The sequence below is a fragment of the Halichoeres trimaculatus genome, unplaced genomic scaffold (assembly GCF_033239565.1).
Source record: "Halichoeres trimaculatus isolate MK-OKI-2021-1 unplaced genomic scaffold, fHalTri1.1 fHalTri1_scaffold_2, whole genome shotgun sequence".
Taxonomy (NCBI): domain Eukaryota; kingdom Metazoa; phylum Chordata; class Actinopteri; order Labriformes; family Labridae; genus Halichoeres; species Halichoeres trimaculatus.
The window spans coordinates 24,631,571-24,652,175 of record NW_027437180.1 but is presented as its reverse complement, the minus strand read 5'-3'; the positions used below and the strand labels follow the sequence as shown (position 1 = coordinate 24,652,175).

Below are 20,605 nucleotides of genomic sequence, written 5' to 3'. Positions count from 1 at the left end.
ATATTATACCACAAAAGCCAGAAATGTTTGTGCAGTTTTCCTGAGAAGATTTAAGGTTCCCTTGGATACAAGGTATGCTGGGTGTGCTACAGATTACATTCCACCTGTTAGATAAGTCTATATGGGTCTGCAAAGGTCCAAATAAATGAGTATTGCTCTTGAGAAATGTTCTCCTTCCAAAAGTTTGTCATAGTGTACATATGACGTACTCTTAGCACAGTGTGCAGAAAATGTAGCAGAGCTTTGCAGCTTCAGCAGTTGTCAACACACTGGGCTGAAAATGTAAAAGCATTGTTCATTATTATTTGATTGTGTTACTGCTTTTGAAAATGATCCAGGGTGCTTTTACTGAATCTTTACAGCAAAGGTCCATTTGTCTTAGTGTAATAGGTTTTAGTCTGCCGCCTGTAAATTTTTCCACCAAAAATCACTCAAGCCTCAAAAATCTCCAAAAATTGTGCAGCAAAATAAAGCTGAAGCTCTTTGTAGAAATTCTGCCATGTTGGTCAATGTAAATAGACATAGACTCTCGTACACATCCAGCGGACCACTGGTACAGCTTCACAGTTTCAGTTGCACATCCCATGAGGCTGGTCCTTGAGCAGGTGGGCCCAGATTTAATTCACAAGCTGCCTTTTTCCTACGTGTCACTTCCAGCTCTCGCCCTGCTTCCTAAAAGTCCACTAAAAAAATGAAGCCAGCGAGGAAGTTAAAGCTGCATTTCCACCAAGCTGTCCGGGTCGGTTCAGAATGGTTTGGCACGGTTTGGTACAGTTAAGCCTGATCCCGTTTGCGTTTCCACAGCAAACTGTGCCCTCTCGTGGTGGGCAGCGTGTAAGCTGGATGCCGCAAGCCCCAGTTGTTAAACAATAGTGTGACACCGTAGCAGCGTGACCCAGTTTACCCCGCTAATAAATCCAACAAAGAAGAACAGCGCGACACAGTAAACAAACAGCAATGATGGAAGACATGCATCATTTCATCCTCTCTGTGATTTTCATGTAACTCTCTGTTAAAAAGTGCAATCAAGTTTTGTTTCAGAGAAGTCTGTGTGCCGCCAGGAGAAATGCAGTTGCTGTCGGGGTAAGTGACGATTCTTTTGACCAATCAACGGTCTGCAGTGTGTTGCTTCATCTTCCGAGAGCGGATTGGTTCAGTCTGGCAACCATACGGAAGGGTCCCAAAAAAGTGGGACGGTTCGTCCCAGTTTCTGGGGATCTGTCCGGGATAAGTCCGTGGAAATGCCACAAAATGCGCGCCATACCGAGACAAACCGAACCGGTCTGCTTGGTAGAAATGCAGCTTTAGTGTCAGTCATACTCCTTTCCTTCTGGTTGGCCAGGTCTCTTAAGGCCTGTTGAGGCAGAGTTATGGGCTGACCAAGGTGTTTGTAACCCACCCCTCCAACATTTTAGGAACCACACAGAAGACCCTTAGGTGATGACCTCATCATTTTAGCAAGGCTGGTACCATTTGAGCAGTTTACAGAAAGATTCAGGGATTTCTACAACACACGACTATCAGTTTAGTATGGACATCCAGCTTTGTGACTCTACGTCCACCTATCTTTAAACAGCAGCAAACACTGCATGTATCTTGATGTTTAAAGCATGGTAAATAGCCCACAATGATTGAATGTTGTAAAACATTAGAAAAAACAAATGAATGCAGTGAGGTGAAGACTCCCTAAAGGCATTGTGTACCTTTTGCCGCGTTGTAACTTCTCAGTCTGTTAACTCTGAAAGCAGGACACAAGCTCAAACACACAAATAACTTTCAGTACTCTCAAGCACATGAACTTCACACGCATTCTGTTCTACCTACGTATAATTCAAGTAGTAAGAAAGGCTTATGTAAATACAGATAAGTGGGATGTGTGACTCATGAACTTGTCAGGTCCAAGTGGCAGTGGCTTGAGTAGGTAGTAAGCAAACTACTTAAGAGTTCTGAGTATCAGCTATTTCCATTGACACATCATAAGTGTACAACAAAGTTTAAGAATAGTGAGCTTTGAGCAGCAAGTGTGTAGACTTCACAGCAGCAGGGACACTTGAAAAGATCACACCAATAGCAGTTCTTCTGCAAACAAAAAGAAGATTGAATGACTATGAAAGATCAGATGGTGAAAACATTTTATCTAAAAAAAGAAGGGAAAAAAACTATTTTCTGTTGTCTAGAGCTGAAACAATCTACAGATTGTATTATACACATTTATGAGAATTTACATTACATTATACACAATTACTGAAGAAGCTCAGTCCTGGACCCTGTGGAGGTGGAGGCTGGCTGAACTGGAGAATGATGGACAAGCTGTCATCATCGATTTTCTTATGGACCTTTTTCGACTTTCTAAACACTTTCTTACTTTTGTTTCTTGATTGCTGTTGTATCTTCAATTTCGTTGTTCTTGTTACAATGACAATAAAGTTCTATTCTATTCTCTTCTATTCTATTCTATCATAGCAGAGCTTCACTGCTGAAACGAGCCAATCAGCGGTTTACTGGCAAAAATAATGTTTTCCCTTTCCATTCAAACTTTTAACACATTATTCAGAAAACAATGCTTAGGGTGATTGAGAAAATTAGGTGTCACATATTCAATTAACTCTGTTATCCGTAACTGCTATTTGCAGTACTTAGCAGCTCAAAGTATGGGCGTCACAGCTCATCGGGTCCACTTGCTCTCCAATGAAAAAAAGAAAAACAAACATGATTTCTAGATACAAGACTTTAATTGTTTCATTTCAAAGGCTTACCACAGTGTTTTGTAAAAGTTTGCCCCATATGCCCCATAAAACAACAGAATCAGTCTCCATTGTATTTATATTGTTTGGGCTCTGCAAAGTGTTTCCCAACAACTTTTGGGGATTCTTTCAAACATGTTTTATTGTATTAAAAAAATACCCAGGCAGACAATTTGGCATAGATTTGTGGAAGTTTTATGTATATTCTGTAATTCGAGAAGATTTTCCCTGGTTTAAAGCTTTGACTCATTTGATCTTACCACCGGTTACATTTGGGGTTTGACTTATCAAGTTGTTTAGGTCAGCTTTTCACCACTAGTCACAGACATTACTGAGAAAAAGAAACACTTTTGTGTGTTGAATTGAATACAATCTGGGCTAATGTAGCTTTAAAAGATGCCAGTGGGCTTTATAAATGCCCACATGAGGTCTGTGGCTAATCTTAACTGTGACAAATTAAAGCTGAGCCATGCAGACTGCAGTTTCCAAACCTCCTCCACTCACTACATACGAGATGAGAAAATGTATTTGGGAGGCTCACATACTTTATCAGTCTCAGTGAAAAAAACCAATTGCTTTGACCTTGTAGGAGAAGTCACTGGTCCCTTTGTCAGGCAGGCTTCTCCCTGTCTCGGCTGTATGGTCCCACTGCTGTGGTGGGAAGCATTAGACCTATCTCAGATTGCAGAGCCCCCCCCTCGGGACTGCTGGTTCATTGCTGTGAGCTGAGAAGAGGAAGGCTATGAATAGCTAAAGTTGTCCCTGCCTCTTACCGGAATAAACGAGGTTCCGTAATTAGTTTCCTAAACGCAGAATGAAATGTGTTTGTTGTTATTGTTCTTCAAACTGCTGTGAGCAAACAGGATGAGAGAGTGCACACATGCTGATGATGACACACAACAAATGAGGCTGAGTACTGATGTAGTTAGTGGCAAAGGGCTTCAGTGTTCCTGCTCAGCTCTAATCGAAAAAGCATTTATTCCTGACATGTTATTATTCACCCTTTAATCTAACAGGTCCGTGGCTAACATGCATCTTTAAATAAGCGGAGGAGAAGCTGTTTTACAGTGTACCTGCAGAAAAAAACAGGCTTGTCACGTGAAGTATTTCATACACAGGTTTCATTCTTCAGTCTCTATTCTTAGCCCTATGAAGTGGACAAAAAATAGATTCAGGAAGCTGGAGAGCAGGTGTGTGAGTTTATTTTTCTTGAAACAAATGGGCGACATAGGCACACAAAAGACAGAGAGCCCTCTGAGAAAACACACAAACATTAGATCTGAGACTTTTTTCCTTTGTATGATCAGATTATGGGACATGGATCACAAGACATGCTCTGTTTAGAGGTTGAAACTTTGCTCAAGTTGGGGGTTTTAACTTCTTTAGCTGGGATGATGTTGAGATTGGTGGCCCATAAATAAATGTCTAACCACGGAACATAGTGGTTGCTAAAACTGTTATAACACCTAACAAATCTGAAAACGCTGACATTTTTTAGCCTCTAAAGCATGATCACAAAAGATGCAGATGGTTTCTCTGAGTACTACAAATATCATATCTGTCTGGTTTATTCAACTTTTTATTTGTTCATTTTTTTCTTCATGTTCTTAATGAGCAGGGATTTGAGCATTCATTGCTGATGCATTCCAAGAAATCGGTTTTCAATTGGCTTCTATGGCACAGAATCAAGCAGATTTGTCACTGCAGTGTAAATGTTTGATCTTAAACAGTTAGCAGTATTTGCTAGCAAATATGTGAAAATATAAATAAATAAAAATGTTTCAGATCACCAACAACTGGAGCCGGAATGTCATTACAGCAGACTTCATTTTGCCTGCTTTTGCTCTCCATACTAACAGATTTTGCTAGGTCCATCTAAGTCTGCTGATACATGATTTGTCAATACTATTTGAGCCAATGATAAGATGTCAGAACAAAAAAACTTCTCACATTAAAGTTCACTACATCTTTGTAACTCTCTGCTTGACACCACAAAAAAGGTACATTTAGAAGCTTAAAGTAAGATTTTTCCAAAAGAAATGTTTGGAGACCAGAGAAGAGCTAAAAGTGAATGAATACAAGAAATGTCAATTTGCTTTGAAATAAACCATAAATGCAAATGTAATCAATTTCTTTAGAATGTATGAATACAGAACTAAATATACCAGTGCTGCCCAAGAGAGGTAAAATGAAGCTGTAATTAGACATGTAATTTTACAGCTTGTTTAGAATAAAATTTTACTCTTTTTCAAGTTTGTCCTATCATCTGTGCTCTTTTGACTCACTTATTTAGTTGAAAAATAAAACAAACAACAAATATCAGAAATATACTGCGGCAAACTGTCTTCCTTTTTATTGAATAATAAGATCAATGCAGAGCAGTCTCGATGATGTGTGCCCAGCTGTCTGACAGTGAACATGCATACAGACAGTCCCTGCCTTAGAAGGCGGGGGGCTGGGGTTTGTTCGGTGGGTGCTGCCAAGTTGCCACTTCACCGATAAAGCCACAGCTGTGGCACAAACAGACATTACTTAGTCTGGTTTACAGACTCATCATGGGGCACTCCAGCTAGAGTGGGCCTCTCATGGGTGAGTTTGGACAGAGTTCCCTAAACACAGTGGACAAAAGGTTTTAAGTAACTTTCAATCAATTAACAAAGCAGGAGGTTAACTCATTAACGGTTTCTAACATTTGTAAGAAAAAGGCAAGCTGAAAACAGGGTTTTTATTGTTTGTTTTTTGTTTTTTCGCATAACGTTCAAATTGTAGCTCACCAGCGTGAAATGTAACAGTGACTTACTAATGCCATATGGTGCATTCCATTTACATTGGAACTTGGAAGTGGAGAGTGGGAACGATGTCATCCCCGAATCAGAAGCGTTCCAATTGCCAAGTCAGAAAAACTTACTATAACACGATATTTCTATAAACATTAAACAATACTATTGCAACAAATACTAGTCAGAAATTCTATTGAAATTTCCCATTTGAAACTTGTTTAATCCCAACTTCTGAGTACAAATGGAGCGCACCATTAATGTTCTAATAATGATGTATACTCAAACATAGGGGTGGGTAAAAATATCAATGAATCCATGCATCACAATATTACGCCCAATTCAACATCGATTCAGAAAATCCTCTGAATCAATTCACATCCTGGCAAGTGGTGGGGGACTGTGTGTGTTGTTGACTTTGGGTTGTTTTATTGCTCCAAAACATGAGGTGACATACCACATATGTTCACATGGGCATACAAATTTGAAACCAGAGCATTTCAATCAACACTGGATTTATTCGATATCGAATCAAATCGCAACCTAAACAATCAAAATTTAAATCCAATCCAATCGTGAGGTTCTTAGCAATACCCCAGCCCTATTCAAACAGCAGGTAGACAGCAACAGAATCTTAATCTACACAGGATAGTTAAGGTTGCATTTTTGCTGTATGTAGTTATACAACAAGCACTCAACTGGAGCAATGTGTGACTAGAGTAGTTGTGTCAAATTTGACCGACGAAGAGAACTGAAAGCCGATGGTGTCAACTCTGCTAATGTTAACCATTGGTAAACCAATTTGGCACCATTTACCTACAGACTCTGTGATCCAAGGTTTGGCAGTGCAAATCAACTGTTCTTCATTTTTTATCAACCATACAGACTGATGTGATTCAGTTCTTATTGCAGTTAGTTGTGCCATGTGCAAACTAGTTGCTAAGATATTGTATGAATTACTGTCTTCGATTGCTCTATGTTGTTTCGTATCTTGGTCATAATTCCTGAACAAAAAGGTAGTAAGTTTTAACGAAGTTTCCCTCATGTGATTTTTTTTATTTTTCAATTTTTGACACAAAAGCTCTTCAGCACCTTGCAAGCAAAAAAACTTCAGAAAAATAAGAGGAGACAAAATCACTCGATTTACAGCTCAAAGGTCCAGGTTAAAAAAAAATAATAAAAAAATGAGTTCATAAGTATTGGAGATGCAAAGTTGCATATCTATCCTTTAACATCGAAAACAGCTCAAAATTTGAAGATTTATTCTACTTCCTTTTTCAAAGAAAACTATGTCAGTTTGCAGCCCTTCACTTTTGCTCTTTGTGTCTGTTTCTACTACAATGGTTAGAAGTGAAATATTCTCAAGATGAAGAAATTTGACATCTTTCCTGCCACAGAAGACCCTGAGTAAAGTTAGGTCTGACAGAGGTTTTGAAAAAATAAAATAATGTACATTGGCAGTGTAAGTCACAGAATAAACTTTATTAGATATCTGGTAGTACCAGTTTAGGAACGATGTCAGCTTAGAAAAAAAGGTAATAAAAAGAGTGATAATGAAATTTTCGATTCATTCCTATTTAATGTGCTCATGGGAAGATTTTGGGCTTGCTGACAGATTGTGGAAACTGATAAAATGTGACGATGATTTCAAGCCTTGAAAATGATGAAACCTGACTTTAAAGAGGCTCGATCTTTTCAAGGCTACAGGACACAGCAAGCACATAAACCCTGACGAGGATAAGGAAAAGAAATTAGAGGACTGAGCCCAACACCCCCCAAACGGCAGAGATAAATCAAAGCGCTGTGACCTCAATAGAAGAGTGGATGACACAAGAAAAATATCAGCAGCTAGACAAGCACAAACTGTAGTAACAGCTTTAGATGTTTATGACGATGTGTAAGGGCTTCACCTGGGACATAAATGAAGACTAAACAGAGTAATACTGGTGTTCTGAAGCTGACCTGCATGTTCTTCCTCTTAACAAGCAGCGCTGAATCACAAGTTAATGAGGGTTTGACCAGGAGATAAAACATAAGCTGTTTAAGACAGATTCCTACAAAGTTATGAAAACCTTTAACTACATTGTGCAGTCAAAAACTTTTGTATATCCAATTCAGTGCAGAGGTTATCAATCGATAGCTCTATTTCCAGCCGGTGCCCTGAGATGTCCCAGAGGAAGAGAGTGAAACTGAACTCCCTGAGCTGTTCGACAGAAGGGCTGCACTTCTCCACATTCATTTTAAAGTTCTCTACTTTATTGTGATATAATTTGTGAAGAAAACAATAAATGCTTTTAAAAATAAAAAAAGACACTAAAGTTTTATCATGCTACGCCTCCTCTAAAACTGTCACTTGTCATTTCTTTTTGCTTTGAGTTGTTGCCATGCAACAGCCCAATAACACCACAACACTACCTTTGTGGATTTTCTGTCATTACTCAAGAGAGTATAAATCTTCTTAGAAACTCAGAGAATCAATCTCCGCTACTGTGAAAATGGCTAACAGCCAGCATAACTGCGGAAAGGACTTAAAATCTCAGCCTGTGCTTGCCAACTACTAAAAAAGCCATGTGCATCCCGAACAATGAAACTGGGGGAACCCGAGGAGCTCCAGCCATGAAGCCAAACAAAGTCGCACTCCCGCTCACACACTCCTGGCACGTGCACACGAGCACTCAGACTTGTTTGGCTCTCATTTGTTCCATTAGGAAGAGCTTTTTCTTCCAATTGACGAGGGGCAGCAATCTCTGTAAACCGCAGGCAGTCTGAAGGCATCCATTTAAACGACTCTGCTGGCTGAAAGCAAGTCCACTGTTGTCAAGGCAGCAAGACAGCCACTAAATCACCTGTGTCTATTAAATAATCAATTACTAGGCTGCTGCTCTCCATGGTAGCACACCTCTTCAAGCTGAGGAATAGTTTCTGAAACCAGATAAACAAGGACACCAGACTTCACACGCGCTGCTTTCTGCCACATGCTGTCAGGCTCTGTATGTTTTCCTGCATTGCACACAGGTGATAACAAACTCAAAGCTAACAGCCGGCTGCTCTAGAGGCGCTCAGGAGGCACAGATACGGCTGTGCCGTTGAACGCGGGTGTTTTGTTACCTTTGCTTGAGGTGGGCAGCCAGTGGCCAGGCGGTGCAGCTGTTCTGAAGTCTGGCTGGAGAAGAGATCTGAGCAGCAAGCAGTGCGGCCCAGTCTCTTCATGAGAGAGGAGATAATGCTGCAGCCACAGCCACACATCGACTTGCTCATTAGGAGCCGGGCTGTTTCCGAGGTTAGAAGACGTGAGAGGAAAAGAAAGCTACAAAACTGCAGCTAATCTCAGGTTGTTGCTGAATTCCCCTAGTTGTCCTGTTGCTCGGTATTCCACATGGTGCTGCTCCACAGGTACTCCGTCACCAATCAGACCAGGTTGTTTTTAAGTACAGTCAACATAATATAGACGCTGGCGTTCACCTTAATCCACATAAAAGGCACATGACTTTAGAAGTAGAGTTTGTTGCTCCGTTTCCCTCGTGGTTTCTTCTCACTTAATCCACTCCCAGTGCTGTTCATGCATCTCTGAGCAGCACACTGCTTCCTCTATAAGATAAACTCACTCTGATCCACTAAACACCTTACTCTGATACTACAAATCACACTCAGGAGGCTATGTCTGCCACTACTCTGCTTATGTCTCCCACAGTGTCCATTTGTTTCTTTCCCCCTCCCTTGGCTGCTGTGATGAGGATGCTATCCCCGTCAATGCTGCCACCACCACTGTACACATCCCTCCTCCTCCTCCTCTTTCCACCACCACTTGCAGCCCCGACCACTCAGACTGCACTCCTCCAACTTCCCGATAAAAGTGCTGCTCTCGTATGACATCGGAGCTCCTGTTTGTTCCGTTAATTGAAGAGGCAGTGGACAGAAAATTATAAGAAATCCAAGCCACTCTGCATGCACCAGCAGGACAGATAAGCAGGATACAGTCAGGATGCAGGAGGGAGGGGGTCTAGGATGAGCACTTAGGAGACAATAACTGAGCATACAGGATTCTTTGGGTAATAATCTGTCACTGCTGCTGAGATGCGGCTGATGGGTGGCATTATAATCAGCAAAATAAGATACAGTTTCAGGAAAAACTGCAAAGGCTGAAGAAGAATAAAGCCTCTCAATTTACCGTTCTCAACAGATGTTTGAATAGAGAAGCACAATATTGTAAGCTCCACACAGCTTTCATGTCTGTAATTACAGCCAAACATCTGCCATTAAAGGGCATGTTATAATTCCCCTGTGTGTCAACATCTGCCCCAGCTCCTCTGAGGCTGCATATTCACTGCTAACCTCATCACAGATGTTTGACCTAATGAATTCAGTGATGCACTGAGACGACAGGAATGTTATTCGGCACAGAGGTTAATAGTCACAAGAGCTAATGACGCTTTGGGAGGGAGGAATGGCATTGGGGAGGGGCGGGAGTAATAACATAAAAAGTAAATTCCTCTGTTAAAGGACTGCCAGCAGCTTTCTACAAACAGCAAACACATTATAAAGCTAATTGACTATCCAAAATTATTGTCATCTAACATCATCAAATTACAGACTGAGAAAGATGGTGTGCAAACACTAAAATATGAACATTGACAAACCACAGCAAAAACAATGATGACACATGGGGTAAAGAAAACGCTGTGATATGCTCTGAAATCATTCAAGTTAAAGATCTGGCTTTAATCATGGTAGCTGTTGTAATACTCATGATTTCATACAATATATGGTTGAGGCTTGAACCCACAAATCTGGATCTCTTCTAGGTAGAAATGTGTGTGTGTAATTGACAACACAGTAAAACCTACCCTTGCTGGTTTACACCAGAATTACTAGTTGGTTATAAACAGATAGACCTGAAATGCCAGACATGTGCTGCTTTATTTCATGATTTTTTTTTTCCAGGGGGCTTTTCATGCCTTTAATCACAGAGAAAAGTCCAGTGGCGAGAGCAGGGCTGAACAATTTTGGAAAATAGTCTAATTGTGATTTTTTTTGACCAATATTGCCACTGCAATTTAGCATGTGATTTCTGTGGATGGACGTTTATCATCTACATTTTTCACTTAACACAAGCGATAAATCATTCTGTGGTATGACCAACATGACAAAACATACCTCAACATATAAACAATCCTTTCCTTTAGGCCAGGCCTACAGTTCTGATCAAATAAGGTAAATTGATGCATGAAATGATACAAAAATCATATCTTTATTTGACTATTACAATCAAAGTAGAATATTGAGTGATTGATTTTACTTCAGTTCAAACCTTGTAGAAAAGTTTAATTTTTGCCAGAAAACTTTTGCAGGTTTTACAAAGAATGAGTACAACTTCCTGTTTCCCCTCCAGGTCTGTGGACATGAAACTTTTTTTTTTCTTTCTTTCTTTTTTTTTTAACACAGCCTTTGCGATTTGAAAAAAGTGCTCTATTACATTGCAATGTCGATTTCAATTCGATTAACTGTTCAGCCCTATAGGAAACAGGGTGAAAATGGGGAATGACACACAGAAAACAGGCCACAGGCTGGATTCAAACCCGGGGCAACCACTCAAGGGCAAACTCTATGGGCCGCGATCTATACTGTTAGTTCATCTACACCCCAGTCCAGACGACTTCTCATCATATTTGCCAAAGCAGTGCACACAAACACACACACATGAACATTAACTTGCTAAGCTCTGCATACCTGTTCAAGTTGTTCACCTGCAACTACTCTGATCCTGTGTTAAGCCATTCTACAAATTCTGTTTAGTATTAACAGTTTTCTTTCTTTCTTACATTAAGGCCCCGTTTACACAACGTTTCATCTGAAAACGCTAAAACGCAGTGAAAAAAATCTGCATTTACACAGAAACACTGATGGACTGAAAACGCTGTAGCAAGCATGCCAGGCCTGTAGGTGGTGCTACAACTGTCTTGTCCAGAAGCCGCTTTTGGGAGATCTCCACCAAAGTAGAGCTGAGCCGATCATCTGGTGAATTGAGGAACACTAAGTTAAATGGTGGAGCAAAAGATGCACATTTTGTATCAAGACAGTCAGCAGATTCAGCAGATCGAGCAGCACAAGCACAACAGGGTAGTTCGCGACGATCGTAACAACGGTACTGTTGCCCCGTTGTTTGCACGCACGAGGTGGAGTGTGACGTCAGCGTTTCCACTGAAAACGCAGCGTTTCACAAAAATCCCACTCTGGAGGCTGTTTTCAAAAGTTTGCGTTTTAGGTCGGCTGAAACACTGTTTCCGTGTAAACGCAAGGCTGAAACGCAACAAAACTTTTGCGTTTCACCCTAAAACTGTTGTCGTGTTAACGGTCCCTAAGCGTAGTCAGAATTTCATTTTAGAATATTGTTTTTTCTGTACCATCTAGTCTCAGAAGGTTCATTTGGAAATAACTTGTAAACGCATTTTTTTAATTTCTAGTCATTCTGGAAAATTTTAGAACTATGTTGTGACTCGTATTCCAATGAAGATAAAAGATGCAATATCCGCTTTCTTGGGATGCAAAAATTTGAGTTTGTAGACCTAAACAGATTGAACAGGCCGCCTTTGAGAATAGGCAACACCTCCCTTGTTGTTATGGTAGAACAAGTCAAGTTTCATTAACCACAACATTACGAGTATTTTTACAAACAGATCCAGGGCTTATCTAATCTAATCTAATTCAAAACGTCCCTAAAGTGCAAAATAAAATATAAATATCTGTATGACGCTTTCAACCTATCCAGCGTTCTTGTTGCTTTACAAGTTTATTTCCCAGCGCAGACTCTTTCTGCTCTACTCCTGCTCTTTAAGTTTTTTTCCATCAAAGTTGTTTGTGTGCACTCGGATCAGAGCAGAAGCATAAAACCTTGAGATAAGTGCAGCTTTTTATCGTAAATTGAAGCATTTTTCAACTCACAGACATATCTCAGTTTTCTCTGCTCTGAAAAAATTTGAGTCTAGCCACATCCATTTGTGCCACAGAATCAAGTTTATATGCAAATTCATCTCCTCTTAAATAAGTTCAAATGAACCTCAGAGAGGTCGATTAAAGTGTGTGTACAAAAGTTCCCATGCATCTGGTCTGCTCACCCTGTTTGGTATTGGATGAACAGGCTCGGTTCAATGGCGCAAAGACATCCTCTCAAAAATCGACTGCCATTAGTCTCTTTTCAGGTGGATAATGCAGAAATGACAAGAGCTGTTATTGCACCAGCCATTTATTTGTGTGGAGCACATCACGCTTTGATGTGCAGTTGTGGCTGAATGCCAATTGTGACCAACATATAAAAGGTGTTGGAAAGGGTAATAATGAAGCACTTAAAGCTCCTCTCTGTGCTCACTCAGCAGCACATCTCTGTGCTGATGATGGGAGTGCTACTAAAGGTGACACCTCGCTGTGATTCATTACAACAGAGATTTCCTGAAACACCGGGTTGTCGTCTCCCCGGAACAAACAGCACATCAGAAGAGAAATGGAACATGGCAAACACGGAGCCCTCTATCTACAATCACCAGAAACAATCTGTAAAGAAAGTAACACCGTCAAACTGGAACAAGGGCACAGGAAAGCAGTTAAGATGCCCAAGCTACAAATAAAGTCTGCAGCAGCCAGCATCAAGGTGGTACAGTGACGACATGTTATCTCAAATCAGAATGCTCCGAAAGCTGAACATCAGCATCATGCTCACAGTCTTGTTCTTTCCTTTTCCAAGACTAAAAGGCAAAGTGGGGTGAAAAGGTGCCCAATTTATTATTTATGAATATTGCTTTTCACTGTGTCAGCTTGCTGTTTCAGTATCGATCCATAAAGCAGAGACTTATTGCTACACAGCAGAGGGTTTCAGAGGAAGACATGATAACATAATGTGCAGCTATAGGGAGCATCACCCTGCACGAGGTGGCTAGACTAGCATGGTATGAATTTCACTGTACTGGCATCTGTCTGATAAAAAAAAACTAACTGCATTAACTGTCCATCCTGCATCGTACACAGTGGATGATCAACATTTCTGTAGTCATGGAGAAGAACCAAAACACCGGTATGCTATTAAACGCTTTTACCTCTGTCGCTTCATGTAATGACTTCAATGTCCTACATCTCTGTAGTGACAGGAACAACTTAATTCTCGACTCAAGGGACTGTTAAATGATACAACTTGAGTTTCATATGTCCAACAAGAAGCTGTTGTTTTGTTGACAGAAACTAAGATGTTGGGTGGCAGAGCCCTTCAGCACTACTAGCCCAATATCATCTTTTATAACATGACTAAAAAGTCTTTAGGTCTAAAAAAAACAGGAAGAATGTTGTTAATCAGTTGGTCCAATTAATCAAATTTTTCCTCCGTGGAGATTCTGTTGCTCCTGCTCCTGTGTGTCTGTGTGTCCACCATTATCTAATATAAGACTATAATACGAGGTTTTAACATTGTGTAAGTTGCTCATTGTGTTTACAGTTTGACTTCTTTATTTAATATTGTTTTTACAGCTTGTTCTTATTTATGATTGGTTTACACCACAGTTCTTATGTTGACAGTTTTATTATAAAGAAGGACCTTGTTTTCATTTCATAGTGTTCTGTCTCTGTCTTGAATCATATGGGTATTATAATAACTTGTGTTCATAAACAGTATACATCCTGTGTATATCAATGAATTTATATTAATATAATGTATCGGATATCGGCCGATATATCGGATATCGGCCGATATATCGGCTATCGGCCGATACATCGAATATCTGCCTTTTCTTGCCACCAGTATCGGTATCGGCCCCAAAAATCCCATATCGGTCGGGCTCTAATAAGTACATGACAACTACGCACAGAGAGTGAGACACCCATAAGAAGGTAGCAGTAACTTTTCGATTAATCATCAATCAGCTTGAAACGCCCATCCCTAAGAGCAGGAGAACTGATGAACACCGAGTTGAAATAAAAACTAAATAAGCCGCCAGATAGGCTATAATTCCATATAATTACCATGAGGTTCTTCACAGTCCTCCTGCTGCTCGAGTCACCTCAACAAACTTTGTGTTCTTGCACCCTCCAGTTTACTGGTACCAAAGCTGAGCCTTTCTTAAGTTTTCTAATGGCAGAGATAAAAACTCTGGTGAGATCCAAGAGCAAGTGTATGATTAAATTCTGCCCTTCATTCGCCTCATAAATTCATTTTTGAAGATATAGCCGTAAAACAAGCTTGAAAATAGTCTAAAGGTTAGACATCTCAAAGACAGATCTGAAATGGTAAATGGACCAGTATCATGTCTTTCGAGCCACTCAAAGCACATGATGTGATAGTCGATGCAGATTTGGGGCCTTAAACCTAACCTTAACCATAAAAGGACAAAATGTTGACGTATGACAGTGTATAACAGCACTGAAAACATCTTCTATTGCTGATTGGACATCATGAAAAACTCAAGACACAAAATTCACCAATTCATTACCTTTTATTGGTCATCTCTGTCTGACCATGTCCATCAAAAGGGGAAGAATCATAAAAATTAATGTTATGAAGTCATTAATCTCCTAGTTGTTTGGGCTTCAATTTAAAGACAGCCTAGTAAAGAAGTGTAAAGGTAGGAAAGTATGTAGAAAACAACATAATTTGAGCAAAACTTGTTTAACACAGCTGAACACAGGATCAGCTTGTGGGGGAAAAAAAACTGGTTTCAGAGTGTGACTAACATTAGCAGAGCTTGCACCACCTGCCCTTGGTCGTGCTTGCAGGAAATGTTCACACACCTGTGCTTGTTACAAATAGCTCACAGACACAGCCCAGATATAACTTAATGCCCATTTTCAAAATTGCAACACTACCTAAGCACAATACATTACAAGATATCATCTGTCATCTGTGCTCATTTAGTAAGGATGAGGAAGTTCAGTTAACTAGATGTTAATATCCTTTGTTCCCACAAAAATAAAATTCAGAAAGTCACATTTTCTGGCTGAAAAGAGTTCATAAGTAATAAAATATTAAGTGTGTCATAAATTTTAACATAAAAGATTATATCCTGGTTGCAGGTTTGGCAAATTAAAGGAAATGGATTTAGCAAAAAGACTTTACTAAAAAAAGCATTTCACATCTTTTCTGTAGAAGTTGGTGATGGGCAGACTCAATACACGCATAATTCATGTATGCATTACAACTCTTGTTCTGGGAACTGTTTTAACTTAACCAAGCCAAATGTAAATATATATTAAACCATTTTATCACAGCATATTTTTACATTTATTCAAATTTTAAAGGTTACTTTAAAACTCAGTAGCATGACCCACCAACATCAATCACTACCCAGAAACTTTGAATCAAAACCATGCATGCACTTTGTTCTCGCTTATTCTCTTGTGAGGCCTCGTGCTATTACTCTTCATTACTGAAAGATAACATTTCATTACATGCCTTTTCAACCATGAAATATTACTTTGGAGCAAGTTCCCAGACTACAAAACTATATTGGGATGCAGCAAATCCACTTCCTGTCGCTACATACTACCTCAGAGAGTAAAATCCTTAATACAGGCTGATACAGAGTACTTAACAAATACAATACACACACTCATAGATGCAGGATATGACACAGCTTTTAGAACCAGTTAGGATTGTTTAAAATTTTCACAATGCATATACACAACCACTGATGCTTTCAGCCTGGATCCCGTGCTGACTATAATACACTGAAAGCCAATTACATCTCTCTTTTTTAATTCCATTTGCAAAACAAAGTTCATCTCATATCATATTCTTAATTCATTATGTATGACTCTCTTTGATAAGTAAAGCCAATCAGGCAGAGTAGAGGAAATCTATAACATACTCCTCATTGAGAAAACTTTTGTTGCAGCTATGATAGTTAAAGAAGGACTGCTGCTCATGTGTAATGAACAAAGTCAAGAGTCTATTAACTTCCTCAACATGACACTGCAAGCATCAATGCTAGCAGAACTCTAACAAGACAAATTATTCACTTAATCTGTTAAAACTTCAAAGTGATGATGAGTAACACCCATTTTGTTGGACTATACTGAGGTTTGGACCAGTTGACAAAATGTTACAGTATTTTATAAAATGCAAGAACTGTCAAGGTGCCACTAGTCTCTCCCAACCAATTAGCAGTTAACATGTTAGAATTAGTTTGTAAGATGGATCCTCATTTATCCTTACATTTATCCTTTCTGTCTCTTAGTATATATCAGACAGAACAAAGGAGAAAGTGGAAAAACAACGAGCACCAAATTCTGCCAGGAACAAGAAAGACCAGGACAAGAACAACCAAGTAAGTTAAGCCAGTATCCAAGTTTATCTTTTTTGAACTGTCAAGAAAGAGCTCAGCAGCTGTTACCTAATGTAAGATATTCCCCATTATTCCATAATGCAAGAGAAATAATAGTCAAGATGCATAGACTGTGAAAAATTAGATGTGTCTGTGACACAGTCCTCAATATGATCTCTAAATACAGTACAGCTGAGCTTACACAGTTTTCAGTGAGAAGGCTGCCACCTAGTGGCCAAACACTATGACTCAACAGCCATTAATATCTGGCTGATACTAAAGTAAAGGCAGATTGTGGATTTCTTCTCACCTTTTAACACGATAAGAAGCTCCAGTGCACTCACCATGGCATAGTTTAATTATACAGCCCACTTACACTGGATAAATCTCAGTGTGATTATTTGTTAAAAAACTACTACGTACCTAATGGCATGTAATGATCAAATGGGATGAAAGATACAAAATAAAATACATGAAGCTGTGCCAATTCAAACAGAGTCACAACTTCCTGTTTCAGCAGCCTAGAGACAAACTTAGATTTCCTCTTTTCAACAGGAGCTACAAAACATGAATAACTTTTGTTCACTCTGAGAGGGTGTCAAACACTCCCCTAAAAGGATGAAGTCCACACCCATTGTTTCCTTGTAAACAGCTAAAATGCTGCCTAAAAGCCAGACAGGATACTCGTCAGGGACATTACCCCTTGATTTGGTTATGACCTGCTGCCCAGTATCAAACATCTAGTGGTAAGCTATTACCTTCAGCAACAGATACCATTAAAGTCCTTATTTCTTTTCATCTGTATCCTTCATCACATTAAAACATCACATAATCAGCATATTTAGAGTTGAAATATTAATCTTTGATCTGTTGAACTACAAAATCAGCAACATTCTGATAATTGATAAGTCTTAAGTGCTTTCCTTAGATGCTTTATGACAATAAACAAAGAATTATATTTTTTTTATTAAAGGCATAATAAAAGGTATTATCTCAGAAGTTAAAAAAGAACCCTGTTTACTGTTTATAGGACAATCCAGTTAATGGCAAACTTATTTAAAGGCATTTAAATCAATTAGCTGTTGCAGCTTGTGAGAAATTCTTAGAGTGAAGTGAAGCTAGTGCTGCACGATTTGGGGAAAAGGTGCAATTTGCGATTAGGTGGACAATATTGCGATTGCGATTGTGCTTGCGATTTAACAAAAAAAGTTGTGTCATGATGAGTCTACAGACTTGCTTGGTTATCATGGAGAAAAATCTGAATTGCATGTGCTGACATTGCGATTGCGATTGCGATTGCGATAACCTCTTTTGCAATTACGTAATTGCATGTGCTGACATTGCGATTGCGATTGCAATTGCGATAATCGTGCAGCCCTAAGTGAAGCTAACTGGTTTGCTAGGCCTGAAGTTTCAGCCTTTTCTCAAGTATTCCATCCTTTATCTGCTGTTTATTTAATGAAGCTTTATTTACACAGTAGAAATTATTTAGATTGATACAATATGTCCTCATTCGACAGGACAGAGTAGAGTCAAAGTTACCTAAACTTTCCAGACTTCCTAAAAGTGCATCAACAGCAAGTCTGCACTGTCCCTGGCTACCTTTCTGTTATCAATTGTGTTAAAGCTCTTCTCCAGCGCAGGCAAAAGGCTGTTCTGAATTATTTACAGAGAATGAGTGGGTGAGAGGTGTGGGACTGATTAGGGAGGGACACAGAGGATGGCTAAATCTCAGTCCCTTTCAACCATGTGCTTAGGAAGCAGTTTCACATTCAAATTTTATGAAATGACAGCAGTGCTCTTCTCCCTGCAGGGACTCAGCGGTCACCTTTGCATGATTTTTGACTTCCTTTTTATTCCATAATGTTCAACCAAAAATGTCCCCTGAGGTTGAGAAGCATGCACAGTTCAAGGACTGGATAAAAAGCAGAGTGGTTCAAGCTTTAAGATGCAGTGTTTGTAATGTGCCTCTTGTTCTCAGCAGGATAGATACAGTCAGCATTCTTGTCTTAAACACGAGGAGATAGCACTGCGACACAAACACGGAAGTTGCACTCAGATGAAAATTCAATCCCAGAGCATCATCCTGAATTATTCAAGCTGTGTATCAGATTTCCTTCATCCAGTCCTTGAGACCAGGGCAACAGTTTTAGGAGGAAGATGTTGTTAACACTGAGACATCTGAGTGTCAGTCCACACTTTAAAAATGCAGCAGAGAGCCAAGAGCATTTCAGCGATGTGCTATCGCTTTACCTTTAATTCACCAGCGCGTGCCTGGAATAAATTATTCAACATTTGCACCACACTCATGGTTTGAAGGGGGAACACAAATGAACACACAGGCAACATCCCCTTGGTTCTGACTGACAACATTAAATACATTAAGCCAAAGTTGCAACATGTGCTGATGTGTTTGAAAATTTATTTTTTGTCACATTAAAAGGTGGGGAAAATGGACACAATATTTTAATAAATAAAGGATGTGAGTGGTGGCTGTTCCTTTTCATGCTGTTTAAAAGCGTTACTAAGTTTACTAACACACTGTAAAAAAGCATATGACTGCAGAACTTATCTGAGGCAGTAAATGTTAAAAAGTCTGCCAATAAAGTTTGTATTATTGTTTGTTATTTATTTGTTTATATTATTTATTGTTTATCTTTATTTGTTTTTCATTCTCTCTGTCTTTGTTGTATATGAATGAAAAAACAGAACTAAATTCTAACTGATATATATGTGTGTGTGTGTGTAAATATATATATATATATATATATATATATATATATATATATATATATATATATATATATATATATCAAACACATATATATATATTTTTTCAAACACATCAGCACATGTTGCAACTTTGGCTTAATGTATTTATATAATTTTTTTTGTCTAATGTGAAAAACATAATTTGATAATCAGACACTCAGAAGAAAAAATACAGCACATGGTGTGACTGTACAACACTTTGCCTTTTTCTATTTACAAAAAACAATACAAACTTATGACCACTAAAAGTTTTATCTAGCAGCTTTTCAGCTTTCTGCTCTCACACACCCATCTACACACACACTCAAAGGACACTGCTAAGTGAATGTGTTTGCAGCAGCTCTGACAACTTCCACCATGTCTCGTGCACAAGTGTGAAAGGTTGACTTCCTGCCTGAAACCCTTGACAATGAAACTCAGGGTGGGGCTTTTTTCTGTGTGCATCCACTCTGCCTTTTTCTTCTTGTCCTTTTCTTGATCTCAGTGGTAGTTTTTTTTTCTCCACTCCATTATATGACACATGGCTTGCACAAACTCACAAAGAAAGCTGATGTGGATCAAAAATGCTGACATTCAACGTGGAAAAATGTGAGGGTGTGGAAGCAGCATGGTCTCACTTTCTGTTACTGAAACGAAACACTAATACTCCAAATAAGATGAAAGATTTAACTTATGTGACATTGCATTGACAGCTGAGATATTTAGTAATTACTTCTCTCAATAAAAAATTCTTAATCTATCTGCACAATCACAAAATGAAATTTAAATTCTGTTGTTTTTTTGACTTTTTATCATCTAATAGCATTTTCTAGATATTTTTCACTATTTATGAACAGTTTTTGAAAGTTAAAGGATGGTTTGCGTGGACATTGATGCATGAGATAAAAAAATGACATGCTAAACCTCTGTTAAGGACAATCTGAGCCTTGTTCTGATGATACATGTCCTCAAAAATGTTCATTCATACAGAACTCAGTAATTCAACAGTTTGTATATAGATGTTTTAGGTTTGTGT

At 39.0% G+C, this 20,605-nt stretch overlaps 1 protein-coding gene across 1 annotated transcript in view; it reads right to left on the bottom strand.

Annotated features, from left to right (window-relative positions):
- fbxw7 (F-box and WD repeat domain containing 7) overlaps positions 1–20,605 on the bottom strand; it is a 133,346-nt gene that overhangs the window by 85,663 nt on the left and 27,078 nt on the right. The gene's annotated exons all lie outside the window — the stretch shown is intronic.